The following is a 19,028-nucleotide window of genomic DNA, read 5'->3' as shown; positions in this document are numbered from 1 at the left end:
CAAACGTACACGTTTTCGGCCGAAAACGCGTTTTCCGGCGAAATCGCACACCACGGCTCTTTCTGAGAAAAAGCAAGCACGGAGGACGAGAACCGCTTTTGCCCTGCGTAGCGTTCCGGGCAGCGGGTAGAACCAGGCAGAGAATTCCCGGCTAGCAGCTTCCCTGTGGCGGGGAAGTGCAAACGTACACGTTTTCGGCCGAAAACGCGTTTTCCGGCGAAATCGCACACCACGGCTCTTTCTGAGAAAAAGCAAGCACGGAGGACGAGAACCGCTTTTGCCCTGCGTAGCGTTCCGGGCAGCGGGTAGAACCAGGCAGAGAATTCCCGGCTAGCAGCTTCCCTGTGGCGGGCAAGTGCAAACGTACACGTTTTCGGCCGAAAACGCGTTTTCCGGCGAAATCGCACACCACGGCTCTTTCTGAGAAAAAGCAAGCACGGAGGACGAGAACCGCTTTTGCCCTGCGTAGCGTTCCGGGCAGCGGGTAGAACCAGGCAGAGAATTCCCGGCTAGCAGCTTCCCTGTGGCGGGGAAGTGCAAACGTACACGTTTGCGGCCGAAAACGCGTTTTCCGGCGAAAACGCACACCACGGCTCTTTCTGAGAAAAAGCAAGCACGGAGGACGAGAACCGCTTTTGCCCTGCGTAGCGTTCCGGGCAGCGGGTAGAACCAGGCAGAGAATTCCCGGCTAGCAGCTTCCCTGTGGCGGGGAAGTGCAAACGTACACGTTTTCGGCCGAAAACGCGTTTTCCGGCGAAATCGCACACCACGGCTCTTTCTGAGAAAAAGCAAGCACGGAGGACGAGAACCGCTTTTGCCCTGCGTAGCGTTCCGGGCAGCGGGTAGAACCAGGCAGAGAATTCCCGGCTAGCAGCTTCCCTGTGGCGGGGAAGTGCAAACGTACACGTTTTCGGCCGAAAACGCGTTTTCCGGCGAAATCGCACACCACGGCTCTTTCTGAGAAAAAGCAAGCACGGAGGACGAGAACCGCTTTTGCCCTGCGTAGCGTTCCGGGCAGCGGGTAGAACCAGGCAGAGAATTCCCGGCTAGCAGCTTCCCTGTGGCGGGGAAGTGCAAACGTACACGTTTGCGGCCGAAAACGCGTTTTCCGGCGAAATCGCACACCACGGCTCTTTCTGAGAAAAAGCAAGCACGGAGGACGAGAACCGCTTTTGCCCTGCGTAGCGTTCCGGGCAGCGGGTAGAACCAGGCAGAGAATTCCCGGCTAGCAGCTTCCCTGTGGCGGGGAAGTGCAAACGTACACGTTTTCGGCGGAAAACGCGTTTTCCGGCGAAATCGCACACCACGGCTCTTTCTGAGAAAAAGCAAGCACGGAGGACGAGAACCGCTTTTGCCCTGCGTAGCGTTCCGGGCAGCGGGTAGAACCAGGCAGAGAATTCCCGGCTAGCAGCTTCCCTGTGGCGGGGAAGTGCAAACGTACACGTTTTCGGCCGAAAACGCGTTTTCCGGCGAAATCGCACACCACGGCTCTTTCTGAGAAAAAGCAAGCACGGAGGACGAGAACCGCTTTTGCTCTGCGTAGCGTTCCGGGCAGCGGGTAGAACCAGGCAGAGAATTCCCGGCTAGCAGCTTCCCTGTGGCGGGCAAGTGCAAACGTACACGTTTTCGGCCGAAAACGCGTTTTCCGGCGAAATCGCACACCACGGCTCTTTCTGAGAAAAAGCAAGCACGGAGGACGAGAACCGCTTTTGCCCTGCGTAGCGTTCCGGGCAGCGGGTAGAACCAGGCAGAGAATTCCCGGCTAGCAGCTTCCCTGTGGCGGGGAAGTGCAAACGTACACGTTTGCGGCCGAAAACGCGTTTTCCGGCGAAAACGCACACCACGGCTCTTTCTGAGAAAAAGCAAGCACGGAGGACGAGAACCGCTTTTGCCCTGCGTAGCGTTCCGGGCAGCGGGTAGAACCAGGCAGAGAATTCCCGGCTAGCAGCTTCCCTGTGGCGGGGAAGTGCAAACGTACACGTTTTCGGCCGAAAACGCGTTTTCCGGCGAAATCGAACTCCACGGCTCTTTCTGAGAAAAAGCAAGCACGGAGGACGAGAACCGCTTTTGCTCTGCGTAGCGTTCCGGGCAGCGGGTAGAACCAGGCAGAGAATTCCCGGCTAGCAGCTTCCCTGTGGCGGGGAAGTGCAAACGTACACGTTTTCGGCCGAAAACGCGTTTTCCGGCGAAAACGCACACCACGGCTCTTTCTGAGAAAAAGCAAGCACGGAGGACGAGTACCGCTTTTGCCCTGCGTAGCGTTCCGGGCAGCGGGTAGAACCAGGCAGAGAATTCCCGGCTAGCAGCTTCCCTGTGGCGGGGAAGTGCAAACGTACACGTTTTCGGCCGAAAACGCGTTTTCCGGCGAAAACGCACACCACGGCTCTTTCTGAGAAAAAGCAAGCACGGAGGACGAGAACCGATTTTGCCCTGCGTAGCGTACCGGGCAGCGGGTAGAACCAGGCAGAGAATTCCCGGCTAGCAGCTTCCCTGTGGCGGGGAAGTGCAAACGTACACGTTTTCGGCCGAAAACGCGTTTTCCGGCGAAATCGCACACCACGGCTCTTTCTGAGAAAAAGCAAGCACGGAGGACGAGAACCGCTTTTGCCCTGCGTAGCGTTCCGGGCAGCGGGTAGAACCAGGCAGAGAATTCCCGGCTAGCAGCTTCCCTGTGGCGGGGAAGTGCAAACGTACACGTTTTCGGCCGAAAACGCGTTTTCCGGCGAAAACGCACACCACGGCTCTTTCTGAGAAAAAGCAAGCACGGAGGACGAGAACCGCTTTTGCCCTGCGTAGCGTTCCGGGCAGCGGGTAGAACCAGGCAGAGAATTCCCGGCTAGCAGCTTCCCTGTGGCGGGGAAGTGCAAACGTACACGTTTTCGGCCGAAAACGCGTTTTCCGGCGAAAACGCACACCACGGCTCTTTCTGAGAAAAAGCAAGCACGGAGGACGAGTACCGCTTTTGCCCTGCGTAGCGTTCCGGGCAGCGGGTAGAACCAGGCAGAGAATTCCCGGCTAGCAGCTTCCCTGTGGCGGGGAAGTGCAAACGTACACGTTTTCGGCCGAAAACGCGTTTTCCGGCGAAATCGCACACCACGGCTCTTTCTGAGAAAAAGCAAGCACGGAGGACGAGTACCGCTTTTGCCCTGCGTAGCGTTCCGGGCAGCGGGTAGAACCAGGCAGAGAATTCCCGGCTAGCAGCTTCCCTGTGGCGGGGAAGTGCAAACGTACACGTTTTCGGCCGAAAACGCGTTTTCCGGCGAAAACGCACACCACGGCTCTTTCTGAGAAAAAGCAAGCACGGAGGACGAGAACCGCTTTTGCCCTGCGTAGCGTTCCGGGCAGCGGGTAGAACCAGGCAGAGAATTCCCGGCTAGCAGCTTCCCTGTGGCGGGGAAGTGCAAACGTACACGTTTTCGGCCGAAAACGCGTTTTCCGGCGAAATCGCACACCACGGCTCTTTCTGAGAAAAAGCAAGCACGGAGGACGAGAACCGCTTTTGCCCTGCGTAGCGTTCCGGGCAGCGGGTAGAACCAGGGAGAGAATTCCCGGCTAGCAGCTTCCCTGTGGCGGGGAAGTGCAAACGTACACGTTTTCGGCCGAAAACGCGTTTTCCGGCGAAAACGCACACCACGGCTCTTTCTGAGAAAAAGCAAGCACGGAGGACGAGAACCGCTTTTGCCCTGCGTAGCGTTCCGGGCAGCGGGTAGAACCAGGCAGAGAATTCCCGGCTAGCAGCTTCCCTGTGGCGGGGAAGTGCAAACGTACACGTTTTCGGCCGAAAACGCGTTTTCCGGCGAAATCGCACACCACGGCTCTTTCTGAGAAAAAGCAAGCACGGAGGACGAGAACCGCTTTTGCCCTGCGTAGCGTTCCGGGCAGCGGGTAGAACCAGGCAGAGAATTCCCGGCTAGCAGCTTCCCTGTGGCGGGGAAGTGCAAACGTACACGTTTTCGGCCGAAAACGCGTTTTCCGGCGAAATCGCACACCACGGCTCTTTCTGAGAAAAAGCAAGCACGGAGGACGAGAACCGCTTTTGCCCTGCGTAGCGTTCCGGGCAGCGGGTAGAACCAGGCAGAGAATTCCCGGCTAGCAGCTTCCCTGTGGCGGGCAAGTGCAAACGTACACGTTTTCGGCCGAAAACGCGTTTTCCGGCGAAAACGCACACCACGGCTCTTTCTGAGAAAAAGCAAGCACGGAGGACGAGAACCGCTTTTGCCCTGCGTAGCGTTCCGGGCAGCGGGTAGAACCAGGCAGAGAATTCCCGGCTAGCAGCTTCCCTGTGGCGGGGAAGTGCAAACGTACACGTTTTCGGCCGAAAACGCGTTTTCCGGCGAAAACGCACACCACGGCTCTTTCTGAGAAAAAGCAAGCACGGAGGACGAGAACCGCTTTTGCCCTGCGTAGCGTTCCGGGCAGCGGGTAGAACCAGGCAGAGAATTCCCGGCTAGCAGCTTCCCTGTGGCGGGGAAGTGCAAACGTACACGTTTTCGGCCGAAAACGCGTTTTCCGGCGAAAACGCACACCACGGCTCTTTCTGAGAAAAAGCAAGCACGGAGGACGAGAACCGCTTTTGCCCTGCGTAGCGTGCCGGGCAGCGGGTAGAACCAGGCAGAGAATTCCCGGCTAGCAGCTTCCCTGTGGCGGGGAAGTGCAAACGTACACGTTTTCGGCCGAAAACGCGTTTTCCGGCGAAATCGCACACCACGGCTCTTTCTGAGAAAAAGCAAGCACGGAGGACGAGAACCGCTTTTGCCCTGCGTAGCGTTCCGGGCAGCGGGTAGAACCAGGCAGAGAATTCCCGGCTAGCAGCTTCCCTGTGGCGGGGAAGTGCAAACGTACACGTTTTCGGCCGAAAACGCGTTTTCCGGCGAAATCGCACACCACGGCTCTTTCTGAGAAAAAGCAAGCACGGAGGACGAGAACCGCTTTTGCCCTGCGTAGCGTTCCGGGCAGCGGGTAGAACCAGGCAGAGAATTCCCGGCTAGCAGCTTCCCTGTGGCGGGCAAGTGCAAACGTACACGTTTTCGGCCGAAAACGCGTTTTCCGGCGAAATCGCACACCACGGCTCTTTCTGAGAAAAAGCAAGCACGGAGGAGGAGAACCGCTTTTGCCCTGCGTAGCGTTCCGGGCAGCGGGTAGAACCAGGCAGAGAATTCCCGCTAGCAGCTTCCCTGTGGCGGGGAAGTGCAAACGTACACGTTTTCGGCCGAAAACGCGTTTTCCGGCGAAATCGCACACCACGGCTCTTTCTGAGAAAAAGCAAGCACGGAGGACGAGAACCGCTTTTGCCCTGCGTAGCGTTCCGGGCAGCGGGTAGAACCAGGCAGAGAATTCCCGGCTAGCAGCTTCCCTGTGGCGGGGAAGTGCAAACGTACACGTTTTCGGCCGAAAACGCGTTTTCCGGCGAAATCGCACACCACGGCTCTTTCTGAGAAAAAGCAAGCACGGAGGACGAGAACCGCTTTTGCCCTGCGTAGCGTTCCGGGCAGCGGGTAGAACCAGGCAGAGAATTCCCGGCTAGCAGCTTCCCTGTGGCGGGGAAGTGCAAACGTACACGTTTTCGGCCGAAAACGCGTTTTCCGGCGAAATCGCACACCACGGCTCTTTCTGAGAAAAAGCAAGCACGGAGGACGAGAACCGCTTTTGCCCTGCGTAGCGTTCCGGGCAGCGGGTAGAACCAGGCAGAGAATTCCCGGCTAGCAGCTTCCCTGTGGCGGGGAAGTGCAAACGTACACGTTTTCGGCCGAAAACGCGTTTTCCGGCGAAATCGCACACCACGGCTCTTTCTGAGAAAAAGCAAGCACGGAGGACGAGAACCGCTTTTGCCCTGCGTAGCGTTCCGGGCAGCGGGTAGAACCAGGCAGAGAATTCCCGGCTAGCAGCTTCCCTGTGGCGGGGAAGTGCAAACGTACACGTTTTCGGCCGAAAACGCGTTTTCCGGCGAAATCGCACACCACGGCTCTTTCTGAGAAAAAGCAAGCACGGAGGACGAGAACCGCTTTTGCCCTGCGTAGCGTTCCGGGCAGCGGGTAGAACCAGGCAGAGAATTCCCGGCTAGCAGCTTCCCTGTGGCGGGGAAGTGCAAACGTACACGTTTTCGGCCGAAAACGCGTTTTCCGGCGAAATCGCACACCACGGCTCTTTCTGAGAAAAAGCAAGCACGGAGGACGAGAACCGCTTTTGCTCTGCGTAGCGTTCCGGGCAGCGGGTAGAACCAGGCAGAGAATTCCCGGCTAGCAGCTTCCCTGTGGCGGGCAAGTGCAAACGTACACGTTTTCGGCCGAAAACGCGTTTTCCGGCGAAAACGCACACCACGGCTCTTTCTGAGAAAAAGCAAGCACGGAGGACGAGAACCGCTTTTGCCCTGCGTAGCGTTCCGGGCAGCGGGTAGAACCAGGCAGAGAATTCCCGGCTAGCAGCTTCCCTGTGGCGGGGAAGTGCAAACGTACACGTTTTCGGCCGAAAACGCGTTTTCCGGCGAAAACGCACACCACGGCTCTTTCTGAGAAAAAGCAAGCACGGAGGACGAGAACCGCTTTTGCCCTGCGTAGCGTTCCGGGCAGCGGGTAGAACCAGGCAGAGAATTCCCGGCTAGCAGCTTCCCTGTGGCGGGGAAGTGCAAACGTACACGTTTTCGGCCGAAAACGCGTTTTCCGGCGAAATCGCACACCACGGCTCTTTCTGAGAAAAAGCAAGCACGGAGGACGAGAACCGCTTTTGCCCTGCGTAGCGTTCCGGGCAGCGGGTAGAACCAGGCAGAGAATTCCCGGCTAGCAGCTTCCCTGTGGCGGGGAAGTGCAAACGTACACGTTTTCGGCCGAAAACGCGTTTTCCGGCGAAATCGCACACCACGGCTCTTTCTGAGAAAAAGCAAGCACGGAGGACGAGAACCGCTTTTGCCCTGCGTAGCGTTCCGGGCAGCGGGTAGAACCAGGCAGAGAATTCCCGGCTAGCAGCTTCCCTGTGGCGGGGAAGTGCAAACGTACACGTTTTCGGCCGAAAACGCGTTTTCCGGCGAAATCGCACACCACGGCTCTTTCTGAGAAAAAGCAAGCACGGAGGACGAGAACCGCTTTTGCCCTGCGTAGCGTTCCGGGCAGCGGGTAGAACCAGGCAGAGAATTCCCGGCTAGCAGCTTCCCTGTGGCGGGGAAGTGCAAACGTACACGTTTTCGGCCGAAAACGCGTTTTCCGGCGAAATCGCACACCACGGCTCTTTCTGAGAAAAAGCAAGCACGGAGGACGAGAACCGCTTTTGCCCTGCGTAGCGTTCCGGGCAGCGGGTAGAACCAGGCAGAGAATTCCCGGCTAGCAGCTTCCCTGTGGCGGGGAAGTGCAAACGTACACGTTTTCGGCCGAAAACGCGTTTTCCGGCGAAATCGCACACCACGGCTCTTTCTGAGGAAAAGCAAGCACGGAGGACGAGAACCGCTTTTGCCCTGCGTAGCGTTCCGGGCAGCGGGTAGAACCAGGCAGAGAATTCCCGGCTAGCAGCTTCCCTGTGGCGGGGAAGTGCAAACGTACACGTTTTCGGCCGAAAACGCGTTTTCCGGCGAAATCGCACACCACGGCTCTTTCTGAGAAAAAGCAAGCACGGAGGACGAGAACCGCTTTTGCCCTGCGTAGCGTTCCGGGCAGCGGGTAGAACCAGGCAGAGAATTCCCGGCTAGCAGCTTCCCTGTGGCGGGGAAGTGCAAACGTACACGTTTTCGGCCGAAAACGCGTTTTCCGGCGAAATCGCACACCACGGCTCTTTCTGAGAAAAAGCAAGCACGGAGGACGAGAACCGCTTTTGCTCTGCATAGCGTTCCGGGCAGCGGCTAGAACCAGGCAGAGAATTCCCGGCTAGCAGCTTCCCTGTGGCGGGGAAGTGCAAACGTACACGTTTTCGGCCGAAAACGCGTTTTCCGGCGAAATCGCACACCACGGCTCTTTCTGAGAAAAAGCAAGCACGGAGGACGAGTACCGCTTTTGCCCTGCGTAGCGTTCCGGGCAGCGGCTAGAACCAGGCAGAGAATTCCCGGCTAGCAGCTTCCCTGTGGCGGGCAAGTGCAAACGTACACGTTTTCGGCCGAAAACGCGTTTTCCGGCGAAATCGCACACCACGGCTCTTTCTGAGAAAAAGCAAGCACGGAGGACGAGAACCGCTTTTGCCCTGCGTAGCGTTCCGGGCAGCGGGTAGAACCAGGCAGAGAATTCCCGGCTAGCAGCTTCCCTGTGGCGGGGAAGTGCAAACGTACACGTTTTCGGCCGAAAACGCGTTTTCCGGCGAAATCGCACACCACGGCTCTTTCTGAGAAAAAGCAAGCACGGAGGACGAGAACCGCTTTTGCCCTGCGTAGCGTTCCGGGCAGCGGGTAGAACCAGGCAGAGAATTCCCGGCTAGCAGCTTCCCTGTGGCGGGCAAGTGCAAACGTACACGTTTTCGGCCGAAAACGCGTTTTCCGGCGAAATCGCACACCACGGCTCTTTCTGAGAAAAAGCAAGCACGGAGGACGAGAACCGCTTTTGCCCTGCGTAGCGTTCCGGGCAGCGGGTAGAACCAGGCAGAGAATTCCCGGCTAGCAGCTTCCCTGTGGCGGGCAAGTGCAAACGTACACGTTTTCGGCCGAAAACGCGTTTTCCGGCGAAATCGCACACCACGGCTCTTTCTGAGAAAAAGCAAGCACGGAGGACGAGAACCGCTTTTGCCCTGCGTAGCGTTCCGGGCAGCGGGTAGAACCAGGCAGAGAATTCCCGGCTAGCAGCTTCCCTGTGGCGGGGAAGTGCAAACGTACACGTTTTCGGCCGAAAACGCGTTTTCCGGCGAAATCGCACACCACGGCTCTTTCTGAGAAAAAGCAAGCACGGAGGACGAGTACCGCTTTTGCCCTGCGTAGCGTTCCGGGCAGCGGCTAGAACCAGGCAGAGAATTCCCGGCTAGCAGCTTCCCTGTGGCGGGCAAGTGCAAACGTACACGTTTTCGGCCGAAAACGCGTTTTCCGGCGAAATCGCACACCACGGCTCTTTCTGAGAAAAAGCAAGCACGGAGGACGAGAACCGCTTTTGCCCTGCGTAGCGTTCCGGGCAGCGGGTAGAACCAGGCAGAGAATTCCCGGCTAGCAGCTTCCCTGTGGCGGGGAAGTGCAAACGTACACGTTTTCGGCCGAAAACGCGTTTTCCGGCGAAATCGCACACCACGGCTCTTTCTGAGAAAAAGCAAGCACGGAGGACGAGAACCGCTTTTGCCCTGCGTAGCGTTCCGGGCAGCGGGTAGAACCAGGCAGAGAATTCCCGGCTAGCAGCTTCCCTGTGGCGGGGAAGTGCAAACGTACACTTTTTCGGCCGAAAACGCGTTTTCCGGCGAAATCGCACACCACGGCTCTTTCTGAGAAAAAGCAAGCACGGAGGACGAGAACCGCTTTTGCCCTGCGTAGCGTTCCGGGCAGCGGGTAGAACCAGGCAGAGAATTCCCGGCTAGCAGCTTCTCTGTGGCGGGGAAGTGCAAACGTACACGTTTTCGGCCGAAAACGCGTTTTCCGGCGAAATCGCACACCACGGCTCTTTCTGAGAAAAAGCAAGCACGGAGGACGAGAACTGCTTTTGCCCTGCGTAGCGTTCCGGGCAGCGGGTAGAACCAGGCAGAGAATTCCCGGCTAGCAGCTTCCCTGTGGCGGGGAAGTGCAAACGTACACGTTTTCGGCCGAAAACGCGTTTTGCGGCGAAATCGCACACCACGGCTCTTTCTGAGAAAAAGCAAGCACGGAGGACGAGAACCCCTTTTGCCCTGCGTAGCGTTCCGGGCAGCGGGTAGAACCAGGCAGAGAATTCCCGGCTAGCAGCTTCCCTGTGGCGGGGAAGTGCAAACGTACACGTTTTCGGCCGAAAACTCGTTTTCCGGCGAAATCGCACACCACGGCTCTTTCTGAGAAAAAGCAAGCACGGAGGACGAGAACCGCTTTTGCCCTGCGTAGCGTTCCGGGCAGCGGGTAGAACCAGGCAGAGAATTCCCGGCTAGCAGCTTCCCTGTGGCGGGGAAGTGCAAACGTACACTTTTTTGGCCGAAAACGCGTTTTCCGGCGAAATCGCACACCACGGCTCTTTCTGAGAAAAAGCAAGCACGGAGGACGAGAACCGCTTTTGCCCTGCGTAGCGTTCCGGGCAGCGGGTAGAACCAGGCAGAGAATTCCCGGCTAGCAGCTTCCCTGTGGCGGGGAAGTGCAAACGTACACGTTTTCGGCCGAAAACGCGTTTTCCGGCGAAAACGCACACCACGGCTCTTTCTGAGAAAAAGCAAGCACGGAGGACGAGAACCGCTTTTGCCCTGCGTAGCGTTCCGGGCAGCGGGTAGAACCAGGCAGAGAATTCCCGGCTAGCAGCTTCCCTGTGGCGGGGAAGTGCAAACGTACACGTTTTCGGCCGAAAACGCGTTTTCCGGCGAAAACGCACACCACGGCTCTTTCTGAGAAAAAGCAAGCACGGAGGACGAGAACCGCTTTTGCCCTGCGTAGCGTTCCGGGCAGCGGGTAGAACCAGGCAGAGAATTCCCGGCTAGCAGCTTCCCTGTGGCGGGGAAGTGCAAACGTACACGTTTTCGGCCGAAAACGCGTTTTCCGGCGAAAACGCACACCACGGCTCTTTCTGAGAAAAAGCAAGCACGGAGGACGAGAACCGCTTTTGCCCTGCGTAGCGTTCCGGGCAGCGGGTAGAACCAGGCAGAGAATTCCCGGCTAGCAGCTTCCCTGTGGCGGGGAAGTGCAAACGTACACGTTTTCGGCCGAAAACGCGTTTTCCGGCGAAAACGCACACCACGGCTCTTTCTGAGAAAAAGCAAGCACGGAGGACGAGAACCGCTTTTGCCCTGCGTAGCGTTCCGGGCAGCGGGTAGAACCAGGCAGAGAATTCCCGGCTAGCAGCTTCCCTGTGGCGGGGAAGTGCAAACGTACACGTTTTCGGCCGAAAACGCGTTTTCCGGCGAAAACGCACACCACGGCTCTTTCTGAGAAAAAGCAAGCACGGAGGACGAGAACCGCTTTTGCCCTGCGTAGCGTTCCGGGCAGCGGGTAGAACCAGGCAGAGAATTCCCGGCTAGCAGCTTCCCTGTGGCGGGGAAGTGCAAACGTACACGTTTTCGGCCGAAAACGCGTTTTCCGGCGAAAACGCACACCACGGCTCTTTCTGAGAAAAAGCAAGCACGGAGGACGAGAACCGCTTTTGCCCTGCGTAGCGTTCCGGGCAGCGGGTAGAACCAGGCAGAGAATTCCCGGCTAGCAGCTTCCCTGTGGCGGGGAAGTGCAAACGTACACGTTTTCGGCCGAAAACGCGTTTTCCGGCGAAAACGCACACCACGGCTCTTTCTGAGAAAAAGCAAGCACGGAGGACGAGAACCGCTTTTGCCCTGCGTAGCGTTCCGGGCAGCGGGTAGAACCAGGCAGAGAATTCCCGGCTAGCAGCTTCCCTGTGGCGGGGAAGTGCAAACGTACACGTTTTCGGCCGAAAACGCGTTTTCCGGCGAAAACGCACACCACGGCTCTTTCTGAGAAAAAGCAAGCACGGAGGACGAGAACCGCTTTTGCCCTGCGTAGCGTTCCGGGCAGCGGGTAGAACCAGGCAGAGAATTCCCGGCTAGCAGCTTCCCTGTGGCGGGGAAGTGCAAACGTACACGTTTTCGGCCGAAAACGCGTTTTCCGGCGAAAACGCACACCACGGCTCTTTCTGAGAAAAAGCAAGCACGGAGGACGAGAACCGCTTTTGCCCTGCGTAGCGTTCCGGGCAGCGGGTAGAACCAGGCAGAGAATTCCCGGCTAGCAGCTTCCCTGTGGCGGGGAAGTGCAAACGTACACGTTTTCGGCCGAAAACGCGTTTTCCGGCGAAAACGCACACCACGGCTCTTTCTGAGAAAAAGCAAGCACGGAGGACGAGAACCGCTTTTGCCCTGCGTAGCGTTCCGGGCAGCGGGTAGAACCAGGCAGAGAATTCCCGGCTAGCAGCTTCCCTGTGGCGGGGAAGTGCAAACGTACACGTTTTCGGCCGAAAACGCGTTTTCCGGCGAAAACGCACACCACGGCTCTTTCTGAGAAAAAGCAAGCACGGAGGACGAGAACCGCTTTTGCCCTGCGTAGCGTTCCGGGCAGCGGGTAGAACCAGGCAGAGAATTCCCGGCTAGCAGCTTCCCTGTGGCGGGGAAGTGCAAACGTACACGTTTTCGGCCGAAAACGCGTTTTCCGGCGAAAACGCACACCACGGCTCTTTCTGAGAAAAAGCAAGCACGGAGGACGAGAACCGCTTTTGCCCTGCGTAGCGTTCCGGGCAGCGGGTAGAACCAGGCAGAGAATTCCCGGCTAGCAGCTTCCCTGTGGCGGGGAAGTGCAAACGTACACGTTTTCGGCCGAAAACGCGTTTTCCGGCGAAAACGCACACCACGGCTCTTTCTGAGAAAAAGCAAGCACGGAGGACGAGAACCGCTTTTGCCCTGCGTAGCGTTCCGGGCAGCGGGTAGAACCAGGCAGAGAATTCCCGGCTAGCAGCTTCCCTGTGGCGGGGAAGTGCAAACGTACACGTTTTCGGCCGAAAACGCGTTTTCCGGCGAAAACGCACACCACGGCTCTTTCTGAGAAAAAGCAAGCACGGAGGACGAGAACCGCTTTTGCCCTGCGTAGCGTTCCGGGCAGCGGGTAGAACCAGGCAGAGAATTCCCGGCTAGCAGCTTCCCTGTGGCGGGGAAGTGCAAACGTACACGTTTTCGGCCGAAAACGCGTTTTCCGGCGAAAACGCACACCACGGCTCTTTCTGAGAAAAAGCAAGCACGGAGGACGAGAACCGCTTTTGCCCTGCGTAGCGTTCCGGGCAGCGGGTAGAACCAGGCAGAGAATTCCCGGCTAGCAGCTTCCCTGTGGCGGGGAAGTGCAAACGTACACGTTTTCGGCCGAAAACGCGTTTTCCGGCGAAAACGCACACCACGGCTCTTTCTGAGAAAAAGCAAGCACGGAGGACGAGAACCGCTTTTGCCCTGCGTAGCGTTCCGGGCAGCGGGTAGAACCAGGCAGAGAATTCCCGGCTAGCAGCTTCCCTGTGGCGGGGAAGTGCAAACGTACACGTTTTCGGCCGAAAACGCGTTTTCCGGCGAAAACGCACACCACGGCTCTTTCTGAGAAAAAGCAAGCACGGAGGACGAGAACCGCTTTTGCCCTGCGTAGCGTTCCGGGCAGCGGGTAGAACCAGGCAGAGAATTCCCGGCTAGCAGCTTCCCTGTGGCGGGGAAGTGCAAACGTACACGTTTTCGGCCGAAAACGCGTTTTCCGGCGAAAACGCACACCACGGCTCTTTCTGAGAAAAAGCAAGCACGGAGGACGAGAACCGCTTTTGCCCTGCGTAGCGTTCCGGGCAGCGGGTAGAACCAGGCAGAGAATTCCCGGCTAGCAGCTTCCCTGTGGCGGGGAAGTGCAAACGTACACGTTTTCGGCCGAAAACGCGTTTTCCGGCGAAAACGCACACCACGGCTCTTTCTGAGAAAAAGCAAGCACGGAGGACGAGAACCGCTTTTGCCCTGCGTAGCGTTCCGGGCAGCGGGTAGAACCAGGCAGAGAATTCCCGGCTAGCAGCTTCCCTGTGGCGGGGAAGTGCAAACGTACACGTTTTCGGCCGAAAACGCGTTTTCCGGCGAAAACGCACACCACGGCTCTTTCTGAGAAAAAGCAAGCACGGAGGACGAGAACCGCTTTTGCCCTGCGTAGCGTTCCGGGCAGCGGGTAGAACCAGGCAGAGAATTCCCGGCTAGCAGCTTCCCTGTGGCGGGGAAGTGCAAACGTACACGTTTTCGGCCGAAAACGCGTTTTCCGGCGAAAACGCACACCACGGCTCTTTCTGAGAAAAAGCAAGCACGGAGGACGAGAACCGCTTTTGCCCTGCGTAGCGTTCCGGGCAGCGGGTAGAACCAGGCAGAGAATTCCCGGCTAGCAGCTTCCCTGTGGCGGGGAAGTGCAAACGTACACGTTTTCGGCCGAAAACGCGTTTTCCGGCGAAAACGCACACCACGGCTCTTTCTGAGAAAAAGCAAGCACGGAGGACGAGAACCGCTTTTGCCCTGCGTAGCGTTCCGGGCAGCGGGTAGAACCAGGCAGAGAATTCCCGGCTAGCAGCTTCCCTGTGGCGGGGAAGTGCAAACGTACACGTTTTCGGCCGAAAACGCGTTTTCCGGCGAAAACGCACACCACGGCTCTTTCTGAGAAAAAGCAAGCACGGAGGACGAGAACCGCTTTTGCCCTGCGTAGCGTTCCGGGCAGCGGGTAGAACCAGGCAGAGAATTCCCGGCTAGCAGCTTCCCTGTGGCGGGGAAGTGCAAACGTACACGTTTTCGGCCGAAAACGCGTTTTCCGGCGAAAACGCACACCACGGCTCTTTCTGAGAAAAAGCAAGCACGGAGGACGAGAACCGCTTTTGCCCTGCGTAGCGTTCCGGGCAGCGGGTAGAACCAGGCAGAGAATTCCCGGCTAGCAGCTTCCCTGTGGCGGGGAAGTGCAAACGTACACGTTTTCGGCCGAAAACGCGTTTTCCGGCGAAAACGCACACCACGGCTCTTTCTGAGAAAAAGCAAGCACGGAGGACGAGAACCGCTTTTGCCCTGCGTAGCGTTCCGGGCAGCGGGTAGAACCAGGCAGAGAATTCCCGGCTAGCAGCTTCCCTGTGGCGGGGAAGTGCAAACGTACACGTTTTCGGCCGAAAACGCGTTTTCCGGCGAAAACGCACACCACGGCTCTTTCTGAGAAAAAGCAAGCACGGAGGACGAGAACCGCTTTTGCCCTGCGTAGCGTTCCGGGCAGCGGGTAGAACCAGGCAGAGAATTCCCGGCTAGCAGCTTCCCTGTGGCGGGGAAGTGCAAACGTACACGTTTTCGGCCGAAAACGCGTTTTCCGGCGAAAACGCACACCACGGCTCTTTCTGAGAAAAAGCAAGCACGGAGGACGAGAACCGCTTTTGCCCTGCGTAGCGTTCCGGGCAGCGGGTAGAACCAGGCAGAGAATTCCCGGCTAGCAGCTTCCCTGTGGCGGGGAAGTGCAAACGTACACGTTTTCGGCCGAAAACGCGTTTTCCGGCGAAAACGCACACCACGGCTCTTTCTGAGAAAAAGCAAGCACGGAGGACGAGAACCGCTTTTGCCCTGCGTAGCGTTCCGGGCAGCGGGTAGAACCAGGCAGAGAATTCCCGGCTAGCAGCTTCCCTGTGGCGGGGAAGTGCAAACGTACACGTTTTCGGCCGAAAACGCGTTTTCCGGCGAAAACGCACACCACGGCTCTTTCTGAGAAAAAGCAAGCACGGAGGACGAGAACCGCTTTTGCCCTGCGTAGCGTTCCGGGCAGCGGGTAGAACCAGGCAGAGAATTCCCGGCTAGCAGCTTCCCTGTGGCGGGGAAGTGCAAACGTACACGTTTTCGGCCGAAAACGCGTTTTCCGGCGAAAACGCACACCACGGCTCTTTCTGAGAAAAAGCAAGCACGGAGGACGAGAACCGCTTTTGCCCTGCGTAGCGTTCCGGGCAGCGGGTAGAACCAGGCAGAGAATTCCCGGCTAGCAGCTTCCCTGTGGCGGGGAAGTGCAAACGTACACGTTTTCGGCCGAAAACGCGTTTTCCGGCGAAAACGCACACCACGGCTCTTTCTGAGAAAAAGCAAGCACGGAGGACGAGAACCGCTTTTGCCCTGCGTAGCGTTCCGGGCAGCGGGTAGAACCAGGCAGAGAATTCCCGGCTAGCAGCTTCCCTGTGGCGGGGAAGTGCAAACGTACACGTTTTCGGCCGAAAACGCGTTTTCCGGCGAAAACGCACACCACGGCTCTTTCTGAGAAAAAGCAAGCACGGAGGACGAGAACCGCTTTTGCCCTGCGTAGCGTTCCGGGCAGCGGGTAGAACCAGGCAGAGAATTCCCGGCTAGCAGCTTCCCTGTGGCGGGGAAGTGCAAACGTACACGTTTTCGGCCGAAAACGCGTTTTCCGGCGAAAACGCACACCACGGCTCTTTCTGAGAAAAAGCAAGCACGGAGGACGAGAACCGCTTTTGCCCTGCGTAGCGTTCCGGGCAGCGGGTAGAACCAGGCAGAGAATTCCCGGCTAGCAGCTTCCCTGTGGCGGGGAAGTGCAAACGTACACGTTTTCGGCCGAAAACGCGTTTTCCGGCGAAAACGCACACCACGGCTCTTTCTGAGAAAAAGCAAGCACGGAGGACGAGAACCGCTTTTGCCCTGCGTAGCGTTCCGGGCAGCGGGTAGAACCAGGCAGAGAATTCCCGGCTAGCAGCTTCCCTGTGGCGGGGAAGTGCAAACGTACACGTTTTCGGCCGAAAACGCGTTTTCCGGCGAAAACGCACACCACGGCTCTTTCTGAGAAAAAGCAAGCACGGAGGACGAGAACCGCTTTTGCCCTGCGTAGCGTTCCGGGCAGCGGGTAGAACCAGGCAGAGAATTCCCGGCTAGCAGCTTCCCTGTGGCGGGGAAGTGCAAACGTACACGTTTTCGGCCGAAAACGCGTTTTCCGGCGAAATCGCACACCACGGCTCTTTCTGAGAAAAAGCAAGCACGGAGGACGAGAACTGCTTTTGCCCTGCGTAGCGTTCCGGGCAGCGGGTAGAACCAGGCAGAGAATTCCCGGCTAGCAGCTTCCCTGTGGCGGGGAAGTGCAAACGTACACGTTTTCGGCCGAAAACGCGTTTTCCGGCGAAAACGCACACCACGGCTCTTTCTGAGAAAAAGCAAGCACGGAGGACGAGAACCGCTTTTGCCCTGCGTAGCGTTCCGGGCAGCGGGTAGAACCAGGCAGAGAATTCCCGGCTAGCAGCTTCCCTGTGGCGGGGAAGTGCAAACGTACACGTTTTCGGCCGAAAACGCGTTTTCCGGCGAAAACGCACACCACGGCTCTTTCTGAGAAAAAGCAAGCACGGAGGACGAGAACCGCTTTTGCCCTGCGTAGCGTTCCGGGCAGCGGGTAGAACCAGGCAGAGAATTCCCGGCTAGCAGCTTCCCTGTGGCGGGGAAGTGCAAACGTACACGTTTTCGGCCGAAAACGCGTTTTCCGGCGAAAACGCACACCACGGCTCTTTCTGAGAAAAAGCAAGCACGGAGGACGAGAACCGCTTTTGCCATGCGTAGCGTTCCGGGCAGCGGGTAGAACCAGGCAGAGAATTCCCGGCTAGCAGCTTCCCTGTGGCGGGGAAGTGCAAACGTACACGTTTTCGGCCGAAAACGCGTTTTCTAGCGAAAACGCACACCACGGCTGTTTCTGAGAAAAAGCAAGCACGGAGGACGAGAACCGCTTTTGCCCTGCGTAGCGTTCCGGGCAGCGGGTAGAACCAGGCAGAGAATTCCCGGCTAGCAGCTTCCCTGTGGCGGGGAAGTGCAAACGTACACGTTTTCGGCCGAAAACGCGTTTTCCGGCGAAAACGCACACCACGGCTCTTTCTGAGAAAAAGCAAGCACGGAGGACGAGAACCGCTTTTGCCCTGCGTAGCGTTCCGGGCAGCGGGTAGAACCAGGCAGAGAATTCCCGGCTAGCAGCTTCCCTGTGGCGGGGAAGTGCAAACGTACACGTTTTCGGCCGAAAACGCGTTTTCCGGCGAAAACGCACACCACGGCTCTTTCTGAGAAAAAGCAAGCACGGAGGACGAGAACCGCTTTTGCCCTGCGTAGCGTTCCGGGCAGCGGGTAGAACCAGGCAGAGAATTCCCAGCTAGCAGCTTCCCTGTGGCGGGGAAGTGCAAACGTACACGTTTTCGGCCGAAAACGCGTTTTCCGGCGAAAACGCACACCACGGCTCTTTCTGAGAAAAAGCAAGCACGGAGGACGAGAACCGCTTTTGCCCTGCGTAGCGTTCCGGGCAGCGGGTAGAACCAGGCAGAGAATTCCCGGCTAGCAGCTTCCCTGTGGCGGGGAAGTGCAAACGTACACGTTTTCGGCCGAAAACGCGTTTTCCGGCGAAATCGCACACCACGGCTCTTTCTGAGAAAAAGCAAGCACGGAGGACGAGAACCGCTTTTGCCCTGCGTAGCGTTCCGGGCAGCGGGTAGAACCAGGCAGAGAATTCCCGGCTAGCAGCTTCCCTGTGGCGGGGAAGTGCAAACGTACACGTTTTCGGCCGAAAACGCGTTTTCCGGCGAAAACGCACACCACGGCTCTTTCTGAGAAAAAGCAAGCACGGAGGACGAGAACCGCTTTTGCCCTGCGTAGCGTTCCGGGCAGCGGGTAGAACCAGGCAGAGAATTCCCGGCTAGCAGCTTCCCTGTGGCGGGGAAGTGCAAACGTACACGTTTTCGGCCGAAAACGCGTTTTCCGGCGAAAACGCACACCACGGCTCTTTCTGAGAAAAAGCAAGCACGGAGGACGAGAACCGCTTTTGCCCTGCGTAGCGTTCCGGGCAGCGGGTAGAACCAGGCAGAGAATTCCCGGCTAGCAGCTTCCCTGTGGCGGGGAAGTGCAAACGTACACGTTTTCGGCCGAAAACGCGTTTTCCGGCGAAAACGCACACCACGGCTCTTTCTGAGAAAAAGCAAGCACGGAGGACGAGAACCGCTTTTGCCCTGCGTAGCGTTCCGGGCAGCGGGTAGAACCAGGCAGAGAATTCCCGGCTAGCAGCTTCCCTGTGGCGGGGAAGTGCAAACGTACACGTTTTCGGCCGAAAACGCGTTTTCCGGCGAAAAGGCACACCACGGCTCTTTCTGAGAAAAAGCAAGCACGGAGGACGAGAACCGCTTTTGCCCTGCGTAGCGTTCCGGGCAGCGGGTAGAACCAGGCAGAGAATTCCCGGCTAGCAGCTTCCCTGTGGCGGGGAAGTGCAAACGTACACGTTTTCGGCCGAAAACGCGTTTTCCGGCGAAAACGCACACCACGGCTCTTTCTGAGAAAAAGCAAGCACGGAGGACGAGAACCGCTTTTGCCCTGCGTAGCGTTCCGGGCAGCGGGTAGAACCAGGCAGAGAATTCCCGGCTAGCAGCTTCCCTGTGGCGGGGAAGTGCAAACGTACACGTTTTCGGCCGAAAACGCGTTTTCCGGCGAAATCGCACACCACG

The sequence above is a fragment of the Athene noctua genome, unplaced genomic scaffold, assembly GCF_965140245.1.
Source record: "Athene noctua unplaced genomic scaffold, bAthNoc1.hap1.1 HAP1_HAP1_scaffold_66, whole genome shotgun sequence".
Taxonomy (NCBI): Eukaryota; Metazoa; Chordata; class Aves; order Strigiformes; family Strigidae; genus Athene; species Athene noctua.
This window is presented reverse-complemented; position numbering follows the sequence as displayed.